General features: G+C 35.7%; 1 protein-coding gene and 1 non-coding gene across 11 annotated transcripts in view; both read left to right on the forward strand.

Annotated features, from left to right (window-relative positions):
* The window catches only part of INPP4B (inositol polyphosphate-4-phosphatase type II B), a 775,173-nt gene that overhangs the window by 308,204 nt on the left and 442,695 nt on the right, over positions 1-24,274 (forward strand). For 4 of the 10 annotated variants that reach the window (XM_058721293.1, XM_058721292.1, XM_058721295.1 and 1 more), the window contains exon 1: positions 16,244-16,389. The exons of the other annotated variants lie outside the window; for them this stretch is intronic. The gene's annotated coding sequence lies outside the window, so the exon portion shown is untranslated. Of the gene's footprint in view, positions 1-16,243; positions 16,390-24,274 lie in introns of those variants that run through there. 10 annotated transcript variants of the gene reach the window in all.
* Positions 7,964-8,071, forward strand: LOC131508187 (U6 spliceosomal RNA). The gene has a single exon (XR_009259899.1). It is a non-coding gene; the product is annotated as a U6 spliceosomal RNA (small nuclear RNA).

Consider the following 24,274-nt stretch of genomic DNA (forward strand, 5'->3'; position numbering starts at 1 on the left):
TTTGATTTGATTTCTGCTCAGGTCATGACCTCAAAGTTTGTGGGATTGAGCTCCTTGTCAGGCTCAGAGGAGCCTGCTTTGGATTCTCTCTCCTTCTCGCTGCCCCTCCCCTGCTCATGCACGGGCTGTCTCTCTCTCCAAATAAATAAATAAGCATTAAAAAATGGATTTACTCCTTGTTAAAAATGTCAACAACAGGGGCGCCTGGGTGGCTCAGTTGGTTAAGCGGCTGACTTCGGCTCAGGTCATGATCTCACGGTCCATGGGTTCGAGCCCTGCGTCAGGCTCTGTGCTGACAGCTCAGAGCCTGGAGCCTGTTTCGGATTCTGTGTCTCCCTCTCTCTGACCCGCCCCCATTCATGCTCTGTCTCTCTCTGTCTCAAAAATAAATAAATGTTAAAAAAAAATTAAAAAAAAATGTCAACAACAGTTCTTACTATGTTCACAGGGAGATGTTGGGTCAACTTGAACTACAAAGCTCCACTATTTTTATTATTTGATGTTTTTTAGAAGTATTTTTGTACATTTTAGAATCCAGGGAAACACTGGTTTTTGTTTGTTAAAAAATCAAGACAAATGTTTGAGAGCTTATTGTTTCGAATCTTTAAACTAGATTAAGATCAAAGAACCACTGTACAGTCTTCCTAGAAGGATTCACGAATTTGTCCTACACTGATTTGAAAGCAGACTGCCTTTTAAGAAAAGCTTTGTGATTGCTGTAGAGCAGGGAGCACCTTTGTCTTGTGTATGTATTCATGCAACTGAAATTGATCTCATTCAAATTGTAAGACTGATGATATATTTGCAATGCATTTTGAACATTGCCCTCCAAAGATAAAGGGGGAATGGCACAATCACTTTTTAGGCCTAGAATTTTGGGCACCATGCACTGAAATGATTTTCTGATCCACTTATTTCTTGAGGCTCTGTTTCTGACATGTTTTTCATTTCCCTGCTCAGTGCATTAATTAGTGGCATCTGAATCTCTTTGTTAGCACTAGTGAAAAAAATCCTAATGCCTACCATTATAGGGTATAGCTGTTAACATACAGCAAAAAAATCGTAAGGTTTTCTACAAGCCCATTAAACTACAAGTGAACGAATGAATGGCCTTTGAACAAAATCAAACGATTTTTACCAAGGCGGAATTTACTGAGCCTCTTTTCCTCCAATTATCCATTTCATAATTACAGTTGATTATTTAAATTTCTATATTCTAAACATGTTTTACTTTTCCTCAAGTATTTTGATATACAGTAAAACCTTGGATTGAGAGTAACTTGTTCTGCAAGTGTTCCTCAAGACAAGCAAACATTTCTAATAAATTTTAACTTGATGAATGAGTGATGTTTTACAATACGAGTAGTATGTGATGCTGAATGTCACATGATCACGATTGAGCCAAAGGTTCTGGAAATTCACTTTGATACACAAGTGCTTTGGATTACAAGCCTATTTCCAAAATGAATTCTGCTCGTGAACCAAGGTTTTACTGTATTCCATTTTTACTCTTACTCTTGTAACTTTTATTAAAGGACTCTTTTGTTTTGTGAATAATTTATATATGCATTTGTTTTCCATCAAATAGTTAACTGAGTGCCTATCTTACTGCCTGAGTGGCAGGCTGCTGAGCTTACCTGACATGGGTCCCTCCCTCTTGAAGCTTGCTGTTTGGTAAAGGATACAACATTAATCAAATAATTACACAGTCTAAAGTTGCTGCTTTCAAAAGTGCTGTGAGCTAGAGGAATATGTGATGAATAGTGCATGTAACAGGGAGATCTGAACTTGGGGTAAAGTGGGATGATCAGGGAAATGTTCTCTGATAAAATAGAGCAGAATGGCTAGAGACCTGAAAGAGAGATGAACTAGGAGCAGGTAGGCATAACCAGTGTCCTGGCAGGGGGCACATCCTGTGCAAAGATGATGGAATGGTTGGGAGCAGAGCTAGTCCTGAAAAGGGCAGAGCAAGAGCAGTGGCAACAGCAGGGGCCTCCTGACGAGGATGGAGAGGTGAATTGCAGGGTCTTCAGTGGTTTTTCATTATCCTGTGAACCATTGTGAACCACACCAGTAAGCCTTTGAAAGTTTTTAAGCTAAAGGAAAATATGTGATTTGAGTTTTGAAGAGGATCATTCCAACTGCTCTGCAAAGAAGGGTTAGAGTTGGACAAGACTGAGGCAGAGATTAGATGCGAGGATCTTGTTACCCCTGGGCCACAGCTTAGACCAGGATGGTGTTGGTGGCAACAGGGACAAGTGGATATTTCCTAATAGTAATCAGAAAATAAAAGGAACTTGGTGATAAATTGAAAATAGCAATGAGGTATCTATAGCAGAATTTTCTGAGATCTGCTCTCAGTGCACCCTGACTCAGGATTCAATGTCTGGCTGTTGAAACAAAAGTAAATTACAACAAAAAACATCATTTACTTAAAATGTTCTCATGCATTAAGAAATGAATTATATAATATATATTTTATAGCATATATATATATGTATATATATATATATATATATATATATATATATATATATATACACACACACACAAATTAGTTCTATCCAGCTTAATCAATGTGTTAATATAAATATTTTGAAAAGAAGTGGAGAACTGGCCTTTGCAGATGGCACTAGCAAATTCTATCTCCTTTGTGGAGAAACAGTCCACCCCTGGTGAGTGTCTTGCTGTATTTGGTATGACCTTTCCCCTTAGCCTGAGACTGTGGAATTGACAGTAAATGTTACCTTCATACATCCGTGTTAAAAATCTACTCAAGAGAAATTGTATTCTGTTCAGAGAAGGACAGTGCCATTTTACTCAGGTGTGGAATAGATAATAGTAAATCATCTTGTAATAATGTTGAAAGCTACATCACCACCTTGGACTCATAAAAGAGAAATTACTTTTCATAGCCTACACAATGTGCACAAGCAGCTACATTTGGCAGATTTGCCTAACACCATTTTAAGTCTTTATTTTTTATTTCAAGTTTTTGATGCTAAGTAAAGATGTTTTGGTTATATAAGATTTATCATTCTTCTGACTGATATCCAAGGACTTCCCCAAGTCACACAGTTAAATTTCTAGGAACATTTATTCATTCTCAGGCAAAAACTTTCAAGTGAGAAGTCGGATGAAGGCCTCTTCCCCTTCCCTTCCTTTTTTCTTCCTCCATCTCTCTGTCCTTTCTTTTCTGTTTTAAAGGTGACCACTTTTCTTGGTAATGACACCCTAATACCCACGTCGTTTTCTCCATCGGTATATCTACTGACTTGTTTTCTTCAAACTGTATCCAGAATCCAGACAATTCTCATCACCTCCATCCACCATTTTGGCTCTAATCTAAATCAACGTCATCTCCATCCTATGTTATTTCAATGACCGTCTGACTACTCTTCTGGCTTTTAACCTTGCCCCATGGTTGTATTCTCTTCACAGTAGTCAGTGACCCCTAAAAAATGTCACCTGTGTCATACACTCCTATAAGTAAATGGTTCTTTGATTGCCCATCTCAGAGTAATGACTATGTTACTATCATTGTCCTCAGTATACTGCATTATTTGTACTTGAGCTCACTCTCTGAACTCCTCTCCTTCTTTCCTCCTCTCTAGTCACACCCAGGTCTCCCTGCTGTCTCTCAGACATTCCAAGAATCCTCCCACATTAAGGCCTGTGCCTGAATGTTCTTCCTCCAGGTATCATGATTTGTTTCGTCACTGTCTTCAGGGATCTATGCAATCATTCTGATTAAAAGGTTTTTTTCTGACCACCTTATCTAAAATAGCACCTTTCATATCATTCTCAATTACTTTTACTGCCTTAATTTTCTTTGTTGTACTTATCAACCTCCTAATATATATGTATGTTTGTTTACTTGCTTATTTCTTTTTCTACTAGAATGTAAGCCCTATAATTGTTGGGACTTTGACTTTTGCTCAGCTCAGTGTCCTCAGCATTTGGAATAGTGCCTCCTCTCTAACACGTGCTCAATTGCTTTTGGTTTAAGGCATAAAATTTGCTATAATTCATGTTTTCTAGAACCTGAAAAAGGACAAAGAATTGATTGTTCCCTAGAGATTCCAAATAGAATGCATCTCTGCCCACACTCTGATTTTAGGATGCCTGGCCTCCACAACTGTAGGAAAATATATTTGTGTTGTTTTAAGACACTAAATTTGTGATAGTTTGTTTCAACAACAATAAAAAACTAACAAGCTTCTGGAGCTATCTAAGATGCAACCTCATAATCCTTTTTTCAGTGCTTCAGGTATGTATGGATTGAAGTTGGCATATGTGGTAGTCATTAGTATTGTTCACAAAATATTTCTGGATTTCCTTTTGGGTATATGGCAGAATTGTGTGTTACTGTCCCCTTGAAGTTAGGTATGACCATGTGACTTTCTCAGGAAGATGACTAGTTAAGTGAAGTAGCATATGTAACTTCTATGTAATGTTTATAAGCTTTTGCAAATTTTGTCCTAATGCCATTTTTCTTGTTGTTGTGAGTGTAGAATCTTGATGAGATATACTCTCCATGGGCCTGCTTTCCTGAGAAACAATGAGCACATTCCTTTAGCTAATGCTAATGGACTTGTGGTGTGAATGAGAGATCATTTTGTGCAAGCTGCTGAGATTTGGGGGTTATTTTGTCAAAATAGCAAAATAGTCCAGTGGTTCTTAACTGTTTTGGTCTTAGGATCATTTTTACACTCTTAAAATTTCTTGACATCCCAAAGAGTTTTAGTTTATGTGGGACTATCTATGAATATTTATCATGCTAGGAATTAAAATAGACATTCTTAAATAATTCACTTAAAAATAATAAATAACAAAGATAAACTCATTTTATGCCCACATAAAAATATTTTAATGACAAAGAAAAAAATAGTTTTATGAAAAGAATATTTCTTTTATTTATATATTTTTATATATTTTTAATGTTTGGCTTTATATGAGTCAACCGGATTCTCATATCTGCTCTAAGAGCATTCAGACTGTTGTCATTCTTGTGTTTGAAGTATATGGAAAAGACTCAGCCTCATGTAGTTATGTAGTTGTAATGGGAGAAGTATTTTAATACCCTTTTTAGATAATTGTGGGTATTCTTTTTTGGTGTTACACTAGAACTCTGTAAATAGTATTTTCTTAAAGGTGAATTACAATGTGGAACTGAAATCATATTAACGAACTTCTCATACTGTTACATGAGATCCACCGGTCTTTTTTTATTATTCAAGTATAATTAACATACAGTGTCATATCAGTTTCAGGTGTACAGTATAACGATCGAGCAATGCTATACAGTTCTCAGTGCTCAACTATAAAATTCCTAAAAGAAAACATAGGCAATAATTTCTTTGACAGAAGCCATAGAATGATTTTTCTAGATATGCCTCCTTTGGCAAAGGAAACAAAAGCAAATTTAAACTTTGGGGACTATATCAAAATAAAAATCTTCTGCACAGTGAAGGAAACTATCAGCAAAACAAAAAGGCGGCCTAATGAATGGGAAAAGATATTTACAAATGACATATTGGATAATGGATTAATATCCAAAATATATAAAGAACTTATTCAACTCAACACCAAAAAAAAACAAAAAACAAATAAACAATAATCTAACTAAAAATCGACAGAAGACCTGAACAGACATGTTTTTCAAAGAAAATGTACAAATGGCCAACAAACACAAAAAAAGATCATCACAGAAATGCAAATCAAAACCATATGAGATATCACTTTACCCCTGTCAGATTGGCTAAAACCATTGGTTTATCTTGCATTTTAAATGGACACATTCATGACTCTGTAAAGGTATCTATTGGTCATTTGAAAAACATTGACTTACTAGGTTTTGCAGATCTCCTAAATGATAACACATTTCATTACACAATATCAAAACCCAACTTTGTTTTTATTATTATTCTCAAGTTGGTTAATATACAGTGTAGTCTTGGCTTCAGGAGTAGATCCAGTGATTCATCACTTGCATACAACACCCAGTGCTCATCCCAACAAATGCCCTTCTTAATGCCCGTCACCCATTTTCCCCACCCACCCCTACCTCTTTATCACCATCAAACCTCAGTTTGTTCTCTGTGTTTAACAGTCTCTTATGGTTTGCCTCCCTCTCTGTTTTTACCTATTTTTCCTACCCCAAACCCAACATTCTTTAGTATCGCTAACAAAATCTTTAAAAAGGTTTTATATATCAAGAAACTGTTAAGGAACTGTTACCGGATACAAATTTTACAAAATTCTAGCATTCTTTTGAATATTCAAATTCTATTGTGTGTTGAGCATCAACATTGTTTTCCTTGAAGTGACAAAACTCACTTTGTCTATTTTCAAGAAATACTCAAGTCTGGGAATATCAGCAAAATATTCAAGCCCAAATTATTATAGTTTTTAGGTTAATTATTTTTTTCTTTTTTTTAATTTTTAATTTTTTTGAGAGACAGAGAGAGACAGTGTGAGCGGCAGAAGGACAGAGAGAGGGAGACACACAATCTGAAGCAGACTCCAGGCTCTGAGCTGTCAGCATAGAGCTTGATGTGGAGCTCAAACTCAGGAACAGTGAGATCATGACCTCAGCCAAAGTCAGACGCTCAACCGACTGAGCCACCCAGGCGCCCCAAGGTTAATTATTCTTTCGAATAAAAATGGTATGTAATGAAAAGAGCATGTAGTTCAACTTGCAGCATAAACAGTATTTCCCAGAGATGACCATTATGGACAGCAGCTTCTGACATGGCTCTTAATGATCCCAGCCTCTCAGAGATCATGCTTTTGTATAATTCTCCCCCTTTGAATGTGGGCTGGAGCTGGTGACTGGCTTCTAACAAATAGAGTATGGCAAAAGTGAAGAGGTGTCACTTCTGTGATTGGATTATAAAAGACTGTGATTTCCATTTTGCCGGATTTCTCTCTCTGGCTCTTCTCACATTCATGTGGTCCCAGGTGGCACCTTGATCGCAGCCTTGTTAGAAACTTCAACCAGAGGATCCAGCTAAGCAGTCCATGAATTTCTGACCCACAGAAACTGAGATAATAAATGTATGTTGTTTTAAGCTGCTAGGTTTTAGGGTAATTTATTACAGAAATAGATCACTAACATAGGTATCTACTTCATTATATAGAAGTACTTTATATATATGTTTAATTTTTGTCACACAGAATGAATATTAAGGTGTGTCCTTAAGTTCCAAGATTTAATAAAATTATGAATTTTTACCAATTCATCAAAGATGTTCTTAGGTAAAACTGGAATTTTAGTGCCTAGTGATGAAATATACAAAATCTGCTAGTACCGCTTAGTTCTACTCCCTCGATTTGTTCTAAGTACCCAGTAATGTTACCCACCATCGTATTTGTACCATCAGTGCGAATGCCAACATAGTAAAAGAAAATAATATATTAATTGCTTTGATTTCACAGGACTCCTTAAAGTTTTCCTGGGCTCCCCTAAGGGATCTGAGGAATATACTTCAGAGCTGCTAATATAGACAGACTCTCCCAATTATCACGTCAGATGAATTGTTACTTTTCCATCCTTCGTCTATGTGTTACAACATAGTAAAACTGCCTAAGGAAAGACAATGCAAAATACTCTTCATTTAAAAAATAAAAGTGGTTTTTATAAGGTTTTGAAATTCTGCCTTTGGAGGACATGCACACGTTTGACTCTGCTTATCAATTCAGGGCTGCTGAAACATCACTTCACACCTATTTTTACTATCCATCCAGGATTATATATATCAAGAGAACAGTGTTGATTCTCAGTGTTACTTGCTGCTGCTGGTATTGGCATCTTATCTATTAATCATTAAGAAAGGGAATGTTAATATGTTTTTGGGTATATGTTTGTGGGTATGTATGTGTTTGTTATGAGTTCTATAAGTAGGAATCTGGTACAGCTTAAATAAGGTGGATATTGCAACTATTTCCAAGTACATATTTCATGCTCACTTTGGCAGCACATATACGAAAATTGAAACAATGCAGAGAAGATTGGCATGGCCCCTGTGCAAAGATGACATGGAAATCCAAGGACATATTTCCTTTGTATCGTGTTATTACTCACACTGGTACTGTAATGGATAATAATAATACTTCCTTATGATAGGGAATTTAGAAAATAAATATGTATGAATGAAAAATTATGCATTATCTTGCCACTAAGAGAAAACCATGGCTACCTGTTTTATGTGTTTTCTTTCTTTTCATGCATTTAAATTCATATGGGTATATTTTAAATTTTCCTTAACAATATTAATGGGCAATTTCAACCCTAGACCTTGCTTTCAAACTTCTGCTTGTGCTTGTAGATAAATTAAACTCCAAAGTGCATTGATTTTACTGTGAAGAATCATGATTTCACATTGCAAAGGCAGCACTATTCAATTATCCAAAATATTTTTAAAAAGTAAAAGTTTTTTCACTGTTAATTTTATTTATATTGTTAAACATGTTATATATATTGATAATAAAAGATACATTTTATTGGTCTACCTTTTACATTCTATTCTATATGTTTTATAGGACATATTTATATATGCAAATATGTATAAATTATAAATCAAAATAAAAATGAAATAAGAAACACACCAGAATTATCTTGTGTTTTTAAATAATAGGGGTAATATGTTTCAAGTTCCTGAAGATCAATTTTGTTTTATTAAACATGGATCCCCAGATGTTACAAGGCAGTCAGCACTAGTTTAAAATGCAGGTGGTATTCCCTTATGCATCCTACTTTAGAGCATGTCACGGTAGATTAACTTATCTCAGAGCTCTACACAATTGATCCCTGTCACTGTGGCTGAGCTGATCCTTTGCAGCTGATTAACACATTATGGCCAAAAGTAATACACTAGCCAGATCTCTGATAGGCTGTTATAGTGAGATCTCTCATTCTTTCCCCCCACCTTGATTTCTACCGAAGAATCGAATAAACTCGCTAAATATACAATGGGAAAATCTGAACATAGGTATATGTTTTCTGTGGCTGGCTACTGCTCATCTCTTCTTCACACTTATACCTATTGATTTTAAGATGAAATTAGAAAAATAAAAGTGCTCTTAAATGTTACAGAATGTTCCTTGCAGACTTCTATATTTCACGGGTCAGAGAAGGGTCACTAGATATACATATATTGATAACTGTTTTATATTTAATGGCCAGGGATTCCTACTATTAAAAGCTGGGATCTAGGCTATTACTACCCTCATTTATTATTTATAAAACTCTGTCAGTGTACATGGTATTTAATGATGGATGAAATTGTGCCAGACAAATTCCCCTCCGTGAGGAGCCTCCAAGCTGAAAACAGGAGGAGAACGATGCAGGAGAGAAATCGTGGGAAGGACAGAGAGTGATTAAGGGTTGTAAACTTAGCATTGCTTTACCCAGTAGGTGGACGACAGAGAGAACCTGAATGCTGAGAAGTGATTCTAAGATTGGGAAGCCATTCAGTGTAATAAAGCCAATAACTAGAAGCAAGGAAAGGCATTAGAAAAGGAGAATCTTAGCCCTCTAAGTGAGAACTCTGTATCTTCAGCTCTGACACTTCTTCATACACTATGTTCACCTGGTTTCTCAGCACCCCCTCTTACTCATTGTGTTCCAAACCAGTGGGTCTCAAACTTGAACATCATCAGAATGATGGGCAAGTGGGTAGGGGTTGTTAAAACAGAGATTACTAGACCATATGTCAGTCCAAGTATCTGAATCAGTGAGTCTGGGGTCTTGAGTTTGCTTTTCTAACAAGTTCACAGGAATTGCTGCTGGAGCCACCCTTTGAGAACCTCCGTCCTAAACTAATATCTCCAATTCCTCCTACATCTTGTCTTCTAAACCACAGCTTGGAGTCATCTCTAATTCTTACCTTATAGTCAGACAATTCCCCAGTTCTGTCTTTGCTTTCCTAAGAATTCCCTTTATTTATATATATATATTTTATTGTAAAATTGGTTTCCATACAACACCCAGTGCGCATCCCAACAGGTGCCCTCCTCAATGCCCATCACCCACTTTCCCCTCTCCCCCACCCCCCCCATCAGCCCTCAGTTTGTTCTAAGTATTTAGGAGGCTTTTATGGTTTGCCTCCTTCCCTCTCTGTAGCCTTTTTTCCCCCTTCCCCTCCCCCATGGTCTTCTGGTAAGTTTCTCAGGATCCACATAGAAGTGAAAACATATGGTATCTTTCTTTCTCTGCCTGACTTATTTCACTTAGCATAATACCCTCCAGTTCCATCCACGTTGCTACAAAAGGCCATATTTCATTCTTTCTCATTGCCAAGTAGTATTCCATTGTATATAAACCACATCTTTATCCGTTTGTCAGTTAGTGGACATTTAAGCTCTTTCCGTAATTTGGCTATTGTTGAAAGTGCTGCTATACACATTGGGGTACATGTGCCCCAATTCATCAGCACTCCTGTATCCCTTGGGTAAATTCTTAGCAGTGCTATTGCTGGGTCATAGGATAAATCTATTTTTAATTTTTTGAGGAACCTCCACACTGTTTTCCAGAGTGGCTGCACCAGTTTGCATTCCCACCAACAGTGCAAGAGGGTTCCCGTTTCTCCACATCCTCTCCAGCATCTATAGTCTCCTGATTTGTTCATTTAGCCACTCTGACCCATGTGAGGTGCTATCTCAGTGTGGTTTTGATTTGTATTTCCTTGATGAAGAGTGACATTGAGCATTTAGATTTTGTTTTAGCTTTTTAACTGAAAGCTACCAATCTAATCAGATACTATGAGCATTCCTAGCACTATTGCTGGCAACAACAGAGACTACAATCACTACTCCTAATTACTTTGAACACCTACTATAGGCAAGACAATACAGTAACCACCTTAACGTATATTATATCATTAAATAATGCTACTAGGTGATCTGTATTATCCCCACCTACAAGGAAAGAAATTCATTTGCAGTAAGATTAATTCACCTGCAGTGAGTGTTACCGAAATGATATAAATAACACCAAATCCCATGTCTTTATGTCCATCTAGTATTCAGACCCTACCTGAAGGCCACCTCTTTCATGCAGTCCCTCATGTATGATTAGGCCAGTGCAATAGTGAGCCCACTCCCTTCTCTCCACTATTAATATCTCCTCTGTATTACAACTTAGTATATGATGTGGTGGTATTAGCAATCAGTACAGGGAGGATAGATTAATCAAGAAATGTCACTGGGACAATCAAATGCTTGTATGATACAAAACACAGATAAATAGCAGATGGAATAAAATCTTCAATGTGAAAAACGAAACTGAAAAATTTTAAATAAAACATAAAACACTGTGGTACAAATGTCACACAAATGGTAAACATAAACACTTGCTAAAATTTAAAAAAAAGATTTAAAAAATGATAGCTAAACCATAAACCAGGGGTTATTTGCAGTGAATTTGAACAATGAAATGTTAGTTAAGGAAATATATAATTAACTCTGTCAAATCTTCATGATTCACAAAAGAGGAAAAAGGATGGCTAATATGTTTAAGAAAATATGTTCAGAATTCAAAAATAATAAGGGAAACTAATGTTGTATATAAGCACAATATAATTCCAAACATATCAGATTAGTGTGTCTGAGCCTTTGTAGAGATTTGAGTCTATCCCTTAATATGCTAGTTGATGTGTAAATGAGTTTAATTACTTTGGAGAGAAGTTTGAGGTATCTACTAAAGTTGATAATGTAGGTACCTATAACTTATTAATTCTACCTCTAGATATATACTCTAAAATATCTCTTCAACAGACACACAAGGATGTATGTGCAAGGATGTTTACCACAACATTGTTTGAATAGGAAAACACTGAGAGCAAACCATATGTTCTTAATAGGTTATTGGATAATTAATTTTTGTGGTCTATTTATACAAAGAACACAATTACTCAGTTAAAACAGATAAACTGAACCTATATGCATTATAATGGATCCATCTCATAAACATAATGTTGAATAAAATTAGTAAATCACAATGTATACAAAAATTCTATTTTTTTAAACCTACAACACACAGAAATCCTACATATTGTTTGTGAATACAAACATATCAGTTAAAGTAAATATATGAACAAGAAGAATATATACCAGTTTCGGGATGATAGTAACCCCTGGGGGAAGGAGGAGGAAAAAGGGATATGGGTTGGCCTTAATTGTATAAATGATCTTCTGTTTATTATTTAGATTAAAAAATCTTAACCAAATATGGCAAAATGCTAATACTTGTTAAATTAATGTGGTAAATAGTTGTTATTTTTTTCTCTTCATATAAAATCTTCATGATCAAAAAGGGAGCATTTTAACAAAGGCTTCCATAGTGAAAGAAATTTTGAATAGTCTAGCTTAGTCAAAATACAACCATTTTCTTTGCTACAAAACTTTTCAGTCATTAATATGCTAATGGACATTGTGAATTGCCAAGAGGGTAATGTCTTATAAAGTAATTCCCAAACTTACTTGACTGTAGAAGCCTTTTTTTTTTTTTTTAATAAAACATCTTTTAACACCTCAAAGATCTTTTGGGAAATGCTGTTATACATCATAGCACTCAACTTCCTCTAATTGTTTCATGTAATTTAACTTGATTTCTCTGGTTATAGTCTCCATCTCCTTGATATTAAGACCTGTTTTATTCCTTTTGGCTAAACATGTCATGGACATATATATATAATACTTTGATAACTTGTCTTTTCTGAGAAATTATGGTGCAGACCATTACACTCAGTGTAGGTTTCTGGGAGGGAGGAAGTAGTGAAAGTAATCCTTGCACACAATTTTATATGGAAATAAAAAGCAAAACTCAAGAACATAAAGATCAACACAATGGTAACAGTAGTTTTCAAACAAATGGAGTGTATTGATGGCAAAACATTGCCAGAACTAATTGCTGGAAAATTCCTTTCTTCATTTATTCATTCACATCATTCAACAGGTATTATGAAATATCTAAAGAGAAATGATAGTTTCATAATATATGCAACCCAATGCATAAGATTTCTCAGAATTAAATCATGAATGATTTCTCAGAGAATGATTTCTCAACCCTTTTGAAATTATATTGAGCATAAATTTATTCACAATTTTATTAAATAATTCATGAATAATTGTAAATACTAGGTATATCTCCTTGGTTCACACGGATATAATTTTGGCACAACAATGAATAAAATTGATTAATCAAAAATTTGTTGACTTACACTTTATTTTTCATTGCCCACACCTAAGGTACTGTTAGCCAATTTAAATATCAGAAATGAATTTCCCTTATATATGCCCTTTTAATAATTTACAAATATATAAAATACAGATATTAAATGGAAATATCAAAATTTTAAAGTAGATATGTAAGATCTAGTACCAAGAGTTAGTAAGTTGACCCTTGTCCATTTGAGTGTTTTAGGAAAGTACTTTGTGATTCTCATTTCATAACCATTACCATTTATACTCTTTTATATTTGGTAAAATTTGCTGCTATTTGCTTAAAGATAAAATACCTGAATCTCATTCTTTTTGCATTTTTCATTTTATTATAATTCTTATAGCTCTTTAAAAATTGTTTTATATAAAGGAAAATTTTTGCCCTTGGCAGAAACTAAATGTGTATACAGTAAAATCTCATGTGAAGTATAATTCAATAACTTGAATATTATTTAGGTTTATTTAGAATTCTGATTTTTCCTAACAGAAATTCACATCAATAATAAGAAAGTAGTCTGTGTTTTCAGACTTATTATGATGTCGGAATCTAATGTAGAAAACAGTTTTTAAGTAGTTTTGCCAAAAAATTATACAAGTACCTAAAAGTTTTTAGAGACGTGATTTTTCATCTGTTTTGTTATTTATTAAAAAAATATTTTTTAATGTTTATTTATTTTTGAGAGAAAGACATAGAGAGCAAGAGGGGAGGAGCAGAGAGAGAGGGAGACACAGAATTCGAAGCAGGCTCCAGGCTCTGAGCTGTCAACACAGAGGCTGATGCAGGGCTCGAACTCATAAACCGTGAGATCATGACCTGAGCCGATGTTGGCTGCTCAACCGACTGAGCCACCCAGGTGCCCCTGTTTTGTTATTTTAATCTTAGAAGTATACTGATATAACCAGTAAATGTGTATCCTCTTTAATTTTATTACCTTCTAAAATTGAACTGAAATGTTAATGATAAGTTGATTTTATAGAGAGGGGAAGGCAAGTGGGGAGGAATGATACATTATCTGCTTTGGGTACTTCTGGTAGGTTAGTACTTTAGCACTCTTTGTATAATATCATCGTTAGTCAGAGTAACATTACAGTTAAGAATTGTTTGAAAATTTTCTGCCACTGAAGGGAACTCCTATTTGGTTTAAGTGCACTGCTAGACCTTTGCAGTATGTTAGCCAGATGTTCCTCTTAACAGTCTAACTCACTTGTTTCACTATCAACTGAAATAATATGACTCAATTCTGGCAGTTAACAGGAATTAATGGCAGGACAAGACATTAACTCACTACTCATAACTGTCTGAGTAATAAAATGATACCACCAGTATTCTAATGATAGCATTTATGCTATTATAAGACAATGGAATAATCTACTCTGTTACAAACAAAATAGAGTTATATATACATTATGAAGATAAATATACAGTATTTATTTTTGTAAACAATTTCTTGGATGAGGACATTTTTCAGATGGACCTTTATTATTTGTACAGGTACAACTATGGACATATATATCTTAGAGTATTAATTCTCTAAAATTGTGTCCTTGTCAAAGTGGGCATGCCCTCCTGTTGCTCCTAGCCATTTTGCCATACCTATATGGAGTTCCTGCTTGAGAAATGGGTGTGTGTGTCAGGTTGGGGGGAAAGGTAAACCCTGTATAAAAGAAAATCAGAATGAAGAGTATTTTAGTTATCTATTTAGTTAATATTTAGTTATCTATTGCTACATAGCAAGTTACCTCCCCAAATCCTTGTTACTTCTACCAGCAAGCATTTATTATCTTATACAGTTTCTGTAGATTTAAAATTTAGGAGTAGCTTAGCTGCGTGATTCTGGCTTGGGATTTTTCATGAAGTTACAGTCAACCTGTAAGTTGGAGTTGTATTCATGTGAAGGCTTGACTGGGGTGCGAATATCTACTTCCACGATGGCTTAATCACATGACTGGCAGGCTGACTTCCAATAGGAGGTATCACTCTCTCACCATGTGGTATATATCCCTATTCACATGCAACTGGTTTCTCCCAGAGTGAGTGATGTAAGAACAAGGCAGAAGCCAAATGGCTTTTATGAACTAACCTGGGAAATCACATAATATTGTTTCTGCAATATCTTATTGGATATACAGGTATCCAGTGTGGGAGAGAACTATGTGAGTGTGTGAATATCAGAAAGTGATGGTTATTGGAGGAGAACACCCTAGAGTCTGGCTACTATAGGTAAGGAGGAAAAGAAATAGCATGTATAATTTGAATAAAACACTGTACCTTGACTTTGTTTCAGGACAATGAGTATCTCAATCACTTAAAATAATTTCTGACTGATTTCTGCAAGGTGAAGTAGCAGAAGGTTTTTTTATATTACTGTCTGTACATCCAAAACAGTTTTATTCATGCCAATGACTTTGAAATTTAGGTCATGAAGAACGTTGTTATTCTATGGTGGGGCAGCTCTAGTGTCATACATAAGAAGGTGACAGAGCTAGAATTAGAAAAGGAAGATCCAGGGGCGCCTGGGTGGCGCAGTCGGTTAAGCGTCCGACTTCAGCCAGGTCACAATCTCGCGGTCCGTGAGTTCGAGCCCCGCGTCAGGCTCTGGGCTGATGGCTCGGAGCCTGGAGCCTGTTTCCGATTCTGTGTCTCCCTCTCTCTCTGCGCCTCCCCCGTTCATTCTCTGTCCCAAAAATAAATAAAAAACGTTGAAAAAAAAAAAAAAAGAAAAGGAAGATCCAGGCTTCTTGTCTTTTAATCTTTGGTCATAGTCATTGCTTCCTGCCAGTCCAGAAGTAACCCAAGAGATTCCCCAGATACTTATTAATGAAATGGGTCAATGTATTTGCATCCATCTCCAGCCATTGTTCTATGAAACTGTGATTCAAAGAGATGTCAATATGTTGCATCTATTCCACGGTAGGTGTACAAGTTCATAGGTTTTAAGACTTTTGTGACACATTCTGATGATGAAACAATGAGGTTTGTAAACAAAGACAGTAATTTACCTCCAAGCACATTTAACTTTATGAACATCAAGTCACGGTAAAAGGAAATGCATCATTCTAACCAAGTCAGCTGAATTGTAGGTAGACCTTCAACGTGAAAACCAGGAGTGGAACAGTGAAGAATTATCGCACTGTTAAGGTAGATTAAGGGAGAAGAGAGGGCAGGTAACCATAGTTTTCAGACTTATGGCTCAGGATGTTGTTCTTACATCTTTTTCAATGGAAACAATCTCTATTTACACCACAGGATGAGCTGTTCAACTAAAAGACAAGATCAGATTGAGATGTTTTGAATAAGAGATGTTAAGGTCGGTTCAGATGGTCGGTTCAGATGCTCACTGTCTTTGAGGCCAAGATGTAGTCACAAACATACATTGTTTCTGATGAATGGCTAATTAGATTGAAGGGGAAATGCACCTGGTATCTTTCTGCACCATGGGATCACATTTCCTAGATATATTTTACTACCTGGTTCCAGGAAGCCAGTGTCCAGTATTATCAGCTGCAAAGCATCAGGTATTTTTATACTTAATTAGGCTAAGTGTCTGATTTATGACACCTGAGTCAAGGCTTCAGTAAGGTCATTCACCTCAAAGAGATCAACACCCAGCATGAATAGGTCTGTTACTGCCTTGCTCCTTGACACCCAGGATACTATCATAGACCAATGACTATTATTGGAATAAAAATATGTTTCTATTTATAGTCTTCAATTCCTGGCTGCTTACAAAAGTCAATAAAATTTAAAAAAATAATTTTCATATAGACATGTAGTAGGTGTAATGGAGCTCTCTTTGGATAACTCTAGAATTTACTTCCTGGGTCTATTTTGTAGAGGGTGGAAAGTGGGGATAGTGAGGGTTATGCTGCATTTGTTTTTTGTCAGGTCATTTGTAAACTAGATAAAGAGATGAATTTCTGCTCAGATTCCTAATTTGAGGAAAGTTTAATAACAAGCCTATTTACAAAGATGTGATCAGGATTTAGGGAAAATAACAAATATGGTTCAGTGTCCTAGAAACTGCACTAGTAAAGAGCTGTTGTTATGTTTAGGTATTTAGGGGCAGAGAAAGGGAGAGGTAGCAGAATCCAGAGTGAAATGAGTCATTTGAAGTGCTGTGGTTTCAACAGAGGGATGCAGCTGACCAGTAGTGACCTTACTGGGAGGAAACAGGAAAATAAATATGCTGTCCTCACTCTTCCCTTGATCTCTAATCTCTAGTACCAAATCCAGCTGGAAGCCTAATGATGCTGTCCATATAGGTCAGACTCTGGAGCACAGAGCATGACAGAAGAATGTGGGATGTAGATTCAGAGGGGCAAAAGGGGCAAAAGGCAGATATCAAGCACATACTTATAATTGACAGAATTCACTTAAAAATATATGCTCTCCTTCCTGATCTTGCTGAAACTAAAAATTAAAACATTGTTTGATTATCTCTCGAAACTTTTGCCTGGGTTTGAATCCTAGCTCCAACATTAACCTCTGGCAGTTGACTTACTCTTTCTAGACTGTATCATTAAAGAAGATAATTATGGTGCTAAGTCCATAAGGTTGTTGTTGTGAGGAATAAATGAACTAATATATGTAAAGCACTTAGACAATTTTCCAGGGTATAGTAAGCATTACATGACTTTGTTATTATTATTGACTTAAGTCCCACACAGTATCCTATAGTTGTAATGCTCATTTTTAGGACAAATAATGTATATTGAGTCAACTTGGATTCCTGTTGTTATTATTTTTCAATATCCCTTTAGAGTGTGGCTATAACCTGGGATTAAAAATGTAGGTTGCAGTAATCAAATGGAGATCCTTAGGGGCCTCACTTGTAACCAAAGGAGGCAGGAAACATTTCCCTGAAGATTCTCATAACATCCAGAAAGGGTGGTGAATTTCTTCACTCCAGAAGATGACTGACTGGGTTGACCCCATGTCAATTAAATTTGTGATGGAAAAGTTTAGTCAACTGCTCCAGTTTCCTCCACTAAATGAATCTCTTTAGGAAACATTTTAAATGTACTTGCTGCACAGATTGGTAGTCAGGAATAAATCTTTGACTTGGAACAATGCCTTTTCTTGAGATTTATTATCTAATTAAACAATTTCCCAATAAAACAAAGCATTTAAATTTTCACAAGAACCAAGAAACAGGATTAATAATATTAACAACTAGCTTTTGTAAATCACATTACAGTTTACAAAGGGCCTTCACATTTACTGGCTCAGTGGTTTACAAGCTTTTGTTCAGCCATGGAACACTTTGATCATCACATGCTTATATTCATATATATCACAGGAAAATGGAGCTTTTGGTTCAAGCCCACATGATTAGCCCTCTTTTCCCCACTCCAAGTAACTCCTACTGAGGGGTGTTGGGTTTCTGAGAAGGACAGTGTGAAAGCTACTTTATTATTTTCTTTCTGAATTCCCTCCTTTCCTTGGAGGCAGGACTCTGTCATCCCACTGCCTTTGGGAGTTCTGTTTCAAATGTGGAGTGCTGGTGGGCCTCAGCCGGTCTTCCCTGAATATACATGTGTTAAGTGTGGAGGGAATCCCCCAGTGGGAACTTTGAGGATAGAAGGAAACACTGAGAAGATTTGAGAAGACCCTCGGCATTTCTTTTTCACGCCCAACTGTGATTGTTTGAAATTTGACATCACATCCGTGACCAAGAGTTAATGGAGTTTAGGGGTTTAAGTTTCCCAAACCTCACAGTATATAATCCATCCAAGTAAAAATTGATGGATTGTCCTCCTTGGTCAGTAGAACACATGCAGCCTTCTAAGCAATACACTTTCAGGAGGCCATTGAGGACATAACTAAAAGAAGCCTTGTTTTTGTTACTAAAATATTTATGCACACAATATTTAAAATAATCTCAAGGCATGTATGTGTATGTGTGTGCATGTGTGGTTTCTCCTCTGCGCCCCCCCAATCTCTTTCAATCTCTCTCCCCACTACCTTCCTTAGGCTTGTCATGTAAGACTCTAAACTGAGTTCTCTGCACCACCTCTTTTAAAACTCATATTATTGGGGCACCTGGGTGGCTCAGTCGGTTAAGCATCAGACTCTTGATTTTGGCTCAGGTCATGATCCCAGGGTCGTGGGATCAAGCCTTGGGTCACACCCTGCAGAGAGCATGGAGCCTGCTTGGGATTCTCTCTCTCTGCCTCTCTCCCTGGCTCATGCTCTCTAAGAACAAACAAACACACCCTCACATTATTATTATCCGAATAAGGAAATTGTGGTCAGCCTAAGTGCCTTAGGTAAAGTCTTAACTGTTAGAATCTCTCCATAGCCGATGTTCTTAACTCCAATATTAAGCCACTTGTACAGGCTGGAACATTTCAGCTCTAAGATTATCAACAACAATACTAGTAACACAAATTTGAAATGTCAATAATCATGGAAAATTCATGGTAAAAATAAAGGGCAGCACAAAGTTTAATTCTATCATATGTTCTAACTATATCTTTGCTTAGAAATTTGAGGAGCAATTTGGTTATATCAGTTCTCTTTTGATTGGTGAGAAGTAAAATATTGGTCTCTATGTGGCTTTTGAGGAAAAGATGAACAAAGGTTGAGATCTGATTCAAGGGAAACCATATGACGATTTGCAAGGAAGTGACATTTTCAAGGCTTGCCTACTTTTTGCCTGTACCTTCATGAAGATCCGTTCCAGGTAATTAAGAATTTCCTGGAAGGTAGCATTAGAACACTCTTCTTGCATTTGCATATGCTTGAGCATTTCACAAGGCTGATGCCTGCTTATCATTCAAATCTCAGACCAAACATTTTCTACTTGGAAGTGGATATCTTTCTGAGCACCTCCCCTCTCTAACCAGCTCCAAATCTAGTTTCGGAATCCCATGAGTGTTAAAACAAGAATAACTCTTTGAAATTATCTTGTTTATTTATTTATTTTTTTATTATCTGTTTCTTCAATAAAGAAACAAAAACAGGGGGCTGGATATTAGAATCATGTAATATATATATATATATATATATATATATATATATATATATATATTTGCATAAACCTACAAATTTAACAAGTAATATTTACATTATCAATCTTTTCTTGGTCTTCAAAAAAATAAGATATAAAGAAAGTCATAGAATATCAACCAAGATGCTCTGAAAATGTGTTAGGATAGACAGATGGTAATTCATTTGGAAGTTGATATACTACTAATGTTTAATATTGTCTTGGGTGTATGGTGGCTGCATAGATAGGGAAGGGGAAACAATAGTTACAGAGAGAGAGGGAGACAAACCATAAGGGATTCTTAAATTAAACAGAGAACAAACTGAGGGTGGATGGGGGGTGGGGGAGAGGGGGAAATGGGTGATGAGTATTGAGGAGGGCACTTGTCGGGATGAGCACTGGGTGTTGTATGTTAGCCAATTTGACAATAAATTATATTCATAAAAACAAAGAATAAAAACCTTTAGCCTGGCTTACAAGTCAACCAGCTGGACTGTACATCAACAAGGGCAGGAGCCATGTGTTTTTCAGAAACTTTGTATCTCCAGGGCCTAGTGTGGTGCTAAAACGTGTTCAACTCCTTTTCAATAAGTTAATATACTAGTCATGGCATTGTTTTATGAGATTTAATATATGGAGACAAAAGTGATTTCTTCTGTTATACTATGACATTCTAATATAACAAATTTCATATTTTTGTTCTACATTTGAGGAAAAAAGTTACCTATAGGTAAATGTAGGTCACTGTATGCAGTGACTGAATCTTCTGTTTCATTCAGAGTCAATTGAATTAATATTTACCTTCACTTTTTAGAGTCGTATAAATAGCTATACCAAATCAAATTGCATCAACTTACATATACACATGTATAAATGATCTAAATGTTTTGCTGGAGTGTCACAAGAAAAGCAGAAAAAAATTAAAAATCTACTTTAGTAATGGCTTTAAACCTCATTCTAAATGCAGTTAGGGGGTGGGAGGTAATTCTTTCTTCTACTCTAATTGTATTTTCACTTATGAAAATATATCCATATATTACATTTAACTCTATGTTACAGTGGTAATTTTTATTAAAACTTCCATTTCTTTAAAGCATTGGTTTTTAACTTGGGCTGCATTTTGGAATCACCTGGGGAGAATTAAAAAATATTATTGCCTTGTTCCCCAGCCTAGATATATTGATTTAACTGATCTGGGGGTAGAGTCTGGGTGTTGGAGTATTTAAAAGCTCCAGAGATAATTTCAATGGGCAGCCAAGGTTGTGAGCCACTGATTTAAACTGTTAAAATTCTTTCCTACTTAGACAATGGTACTGTTTTCCAAACTAACTTTTGTAAACTCAGATCCACAACTGGTACTAACTAATTTACAGAAAAGCTCCTTCCAAACAATATCTATAAATAATTTCCAGAGTATAAAAGGTTTTCCCTTTTAGATAGAATGTCAGACAGATCATTTGCCCTCATGTTAAGGTTATTGTAAAGGTTAATTCTGTGCCACTCTTAATAATTTAAGTTCTACTTAGCATTATGTCCTGATCTATACTTCACTGGGATTACACTTAATGTTTCCCTTTCCAAAGTACATTAGAGAGGACTAGCAGTTCAAAGGTTTTATTCTTTGCCTAAAAATTTTAGGATAAAATTGAAAAATGAACTTATGAGAGGGTTAAAGTAGGAATAGCATATTGAACTAACCAAAATGTACCCTCCGGAACTCATGAAGAGGGAAGAAATTTGAAAATTTTAATACAACTCTGCTTCATGTAAGACTGGAAAATGAAACAAGCTTTTCTTCATTTCCCAGGATCTCAGAAACCCAAGTCATGTTCAATTTGGAACTGACAAGTCTATTTAAAGGAGAAATTAGTTTTAAAAAATTTAGGGGAAGACATCCACTGTTTTTAAACTTAGTTTCCTGTAGTTTGGTGATTTAAAAAACATTCTTTATATATTGATTTAGTAGTATATTATTGAGTGGAGACTTAAGGGATTTTATGCTTTAACTTCTTATGTACTAATGTATTTGTAAATTTAAAATGTGGCTCTTGGGAAACTCAGATAATCTTTAGCATATTTCCAGTAAGGCATAAGACAAATATAAATAATAGAAGGACTAAATGTGGGACAAATAAAAATAAGGCATAATAGCTAAAGTCTATTACTCAGTGTGCAATTGATGAGTATGCACTAGAGCCTTACATTACAATATAAGGCAAATTAATTTACATAGAACCACTTAAAGCCAGTTTGTCCTGATACCGGTTTTCTAGGTATATGGAAAGGGGAGAAGGGAAAGTGTTTAATTTTTTTGTGTGTGTGCTTGCCAAATAAAAGGAAATCAATGTGTCACAAGTGAATTAGATATATGTCTGTTCTTTATTATTGCTGCAACAACTGCTTTTTGAGTAAATGAAAAATAAATTAGGTAACCTGTTGAGTTAACTTGCCAGCTAGTAGAACATCTGAAAACTTAGCAATTTCTCCAAGGGAGCGATGGGCTAATGAAAGCCATTCTTTTGTCAACAAGATGGTGAGAGGCAGTGGCAATCTATATTGGATTAACCATAGTTATTACTGTGTACCTGAACTGGCTGAGATGAACCTCTAAAGGAGATAATGACAGAGTGGCAGTTCATTAGCCTATATAGGCTAATTAAACATCTAATTAGATTCTTACAAGGAAATACCTTCATGTGATTATGAGTCCAAAGTGGCTCAGCAAGCCTACAAATTGGATTATCTGGATCTTAAATTCTTATAAAAATAATGGTGTTTGAAGAGTTAGCTTGGTCTCAAAATTGTAAATGATAAACTTAGGACTTAATTAGATGTCACTTATTTCCTCCTTTATTTATTAAGTAGTCAATTCCGGGATCCCTATTTTCCTTTCTTACTGCAGTTTTAAAATCATTAGTATATACTGAGAGCTTACTATAAATCAGATACCAAACTAAGTAGTGAACCTGCATTATATTGCTACATCTTTACAACTGTACTATGAGGCAGGGGTCCTGATTCCTCTTTTAAGCCATGAGAAAACTGAGCCTTGAGAGTTGAGTACCTGTTTCACATTGTCACAGTTAGGAAGTAATAGAACCTGGACACTGTCAACAAGTGGACCATGTTCTACACCAATGCAAAATACAAAGTCATTTGGTATTAGCTTAATAATTCAATATTCTTTAAATTTTATTGGTTCTCATGTTTCTCAATACTATTATCTTCAAGAGGAATTTATAATTATTTCTTATTTACCTGCCTTTTTTTTTTTTTTAACTATAATCTAACAATTTGGTGCAGGCTTTTGGCACAACCTAATTTCTTTGGCCAGACTGAGACCTAGAGAAGAGTGCTCTTAGGATCCTGATGGTTTATAGCAAGATTTCTCAACTATGTATTATTTACATTTGCACTAAATTATTCTTTGTTATGAGGGATTCCCCTGTGCATTGTGAAATGTAGTCATGCCAATAACAAACTTCCTCCTTTCTCTGTCCCTAGTTGTGACAACCAAGAATGTCTCCAGACTTTACCAAGTGGTTTCTTTGGCAAAAATTACCCTTGGTTGGGAAACATGGTTTATAATGTCAAGAAATGGTCTTATTATTATTATTATCATTATTATTATTATTATTATTATTATTATTATTATTTTACTAATCACGGCAATTACCAACACTATGTTATGGCTAAAGTTCTATAGAGAGGTTTCCAAGGAAAAATTGCATTAGGCAGAGTTAAACAAGGAAGAATGTTATCAAAAGTATTGCAATAGGGAAGAAAGATTGAACTCAACTCTACAGAAACAAACGGGAAAAGAATTGTTAAGGACCGTGGGTGAGCTAGTGAAAAAGTACTGGGAGACCTTGGTGGGGAGGTTGGTCCTTGTGCAGTGTGATTAGACCATCTGTGTTTGCTAATTGATGCTTGTGCAAATTCAACTCTTACCTACCCTCAGAGCCTGGGAGATAGGGGTACTAACTTTATTAATGATTACATTTCAAAATAATGGCCTGTAGATTCTTGAGAAAAATATTCCAGGGTTGTAAAACTGG

The sequence above is a fragment of the Neofelis nebulosa genome, chromosome 3, assembly GCF_028018385.1.
Source record: "Neofelis nebulosa isolate mNeoNeb1 chromosome 3, mNeoNeb1.pri, whole genome shotgun sequence".
Lineage (NCBI taxonomy): Eukaryota > Metazoa > Chordata > Mammalia > Carnivora > Felidae > Neofelis > Neofelis nebulosa.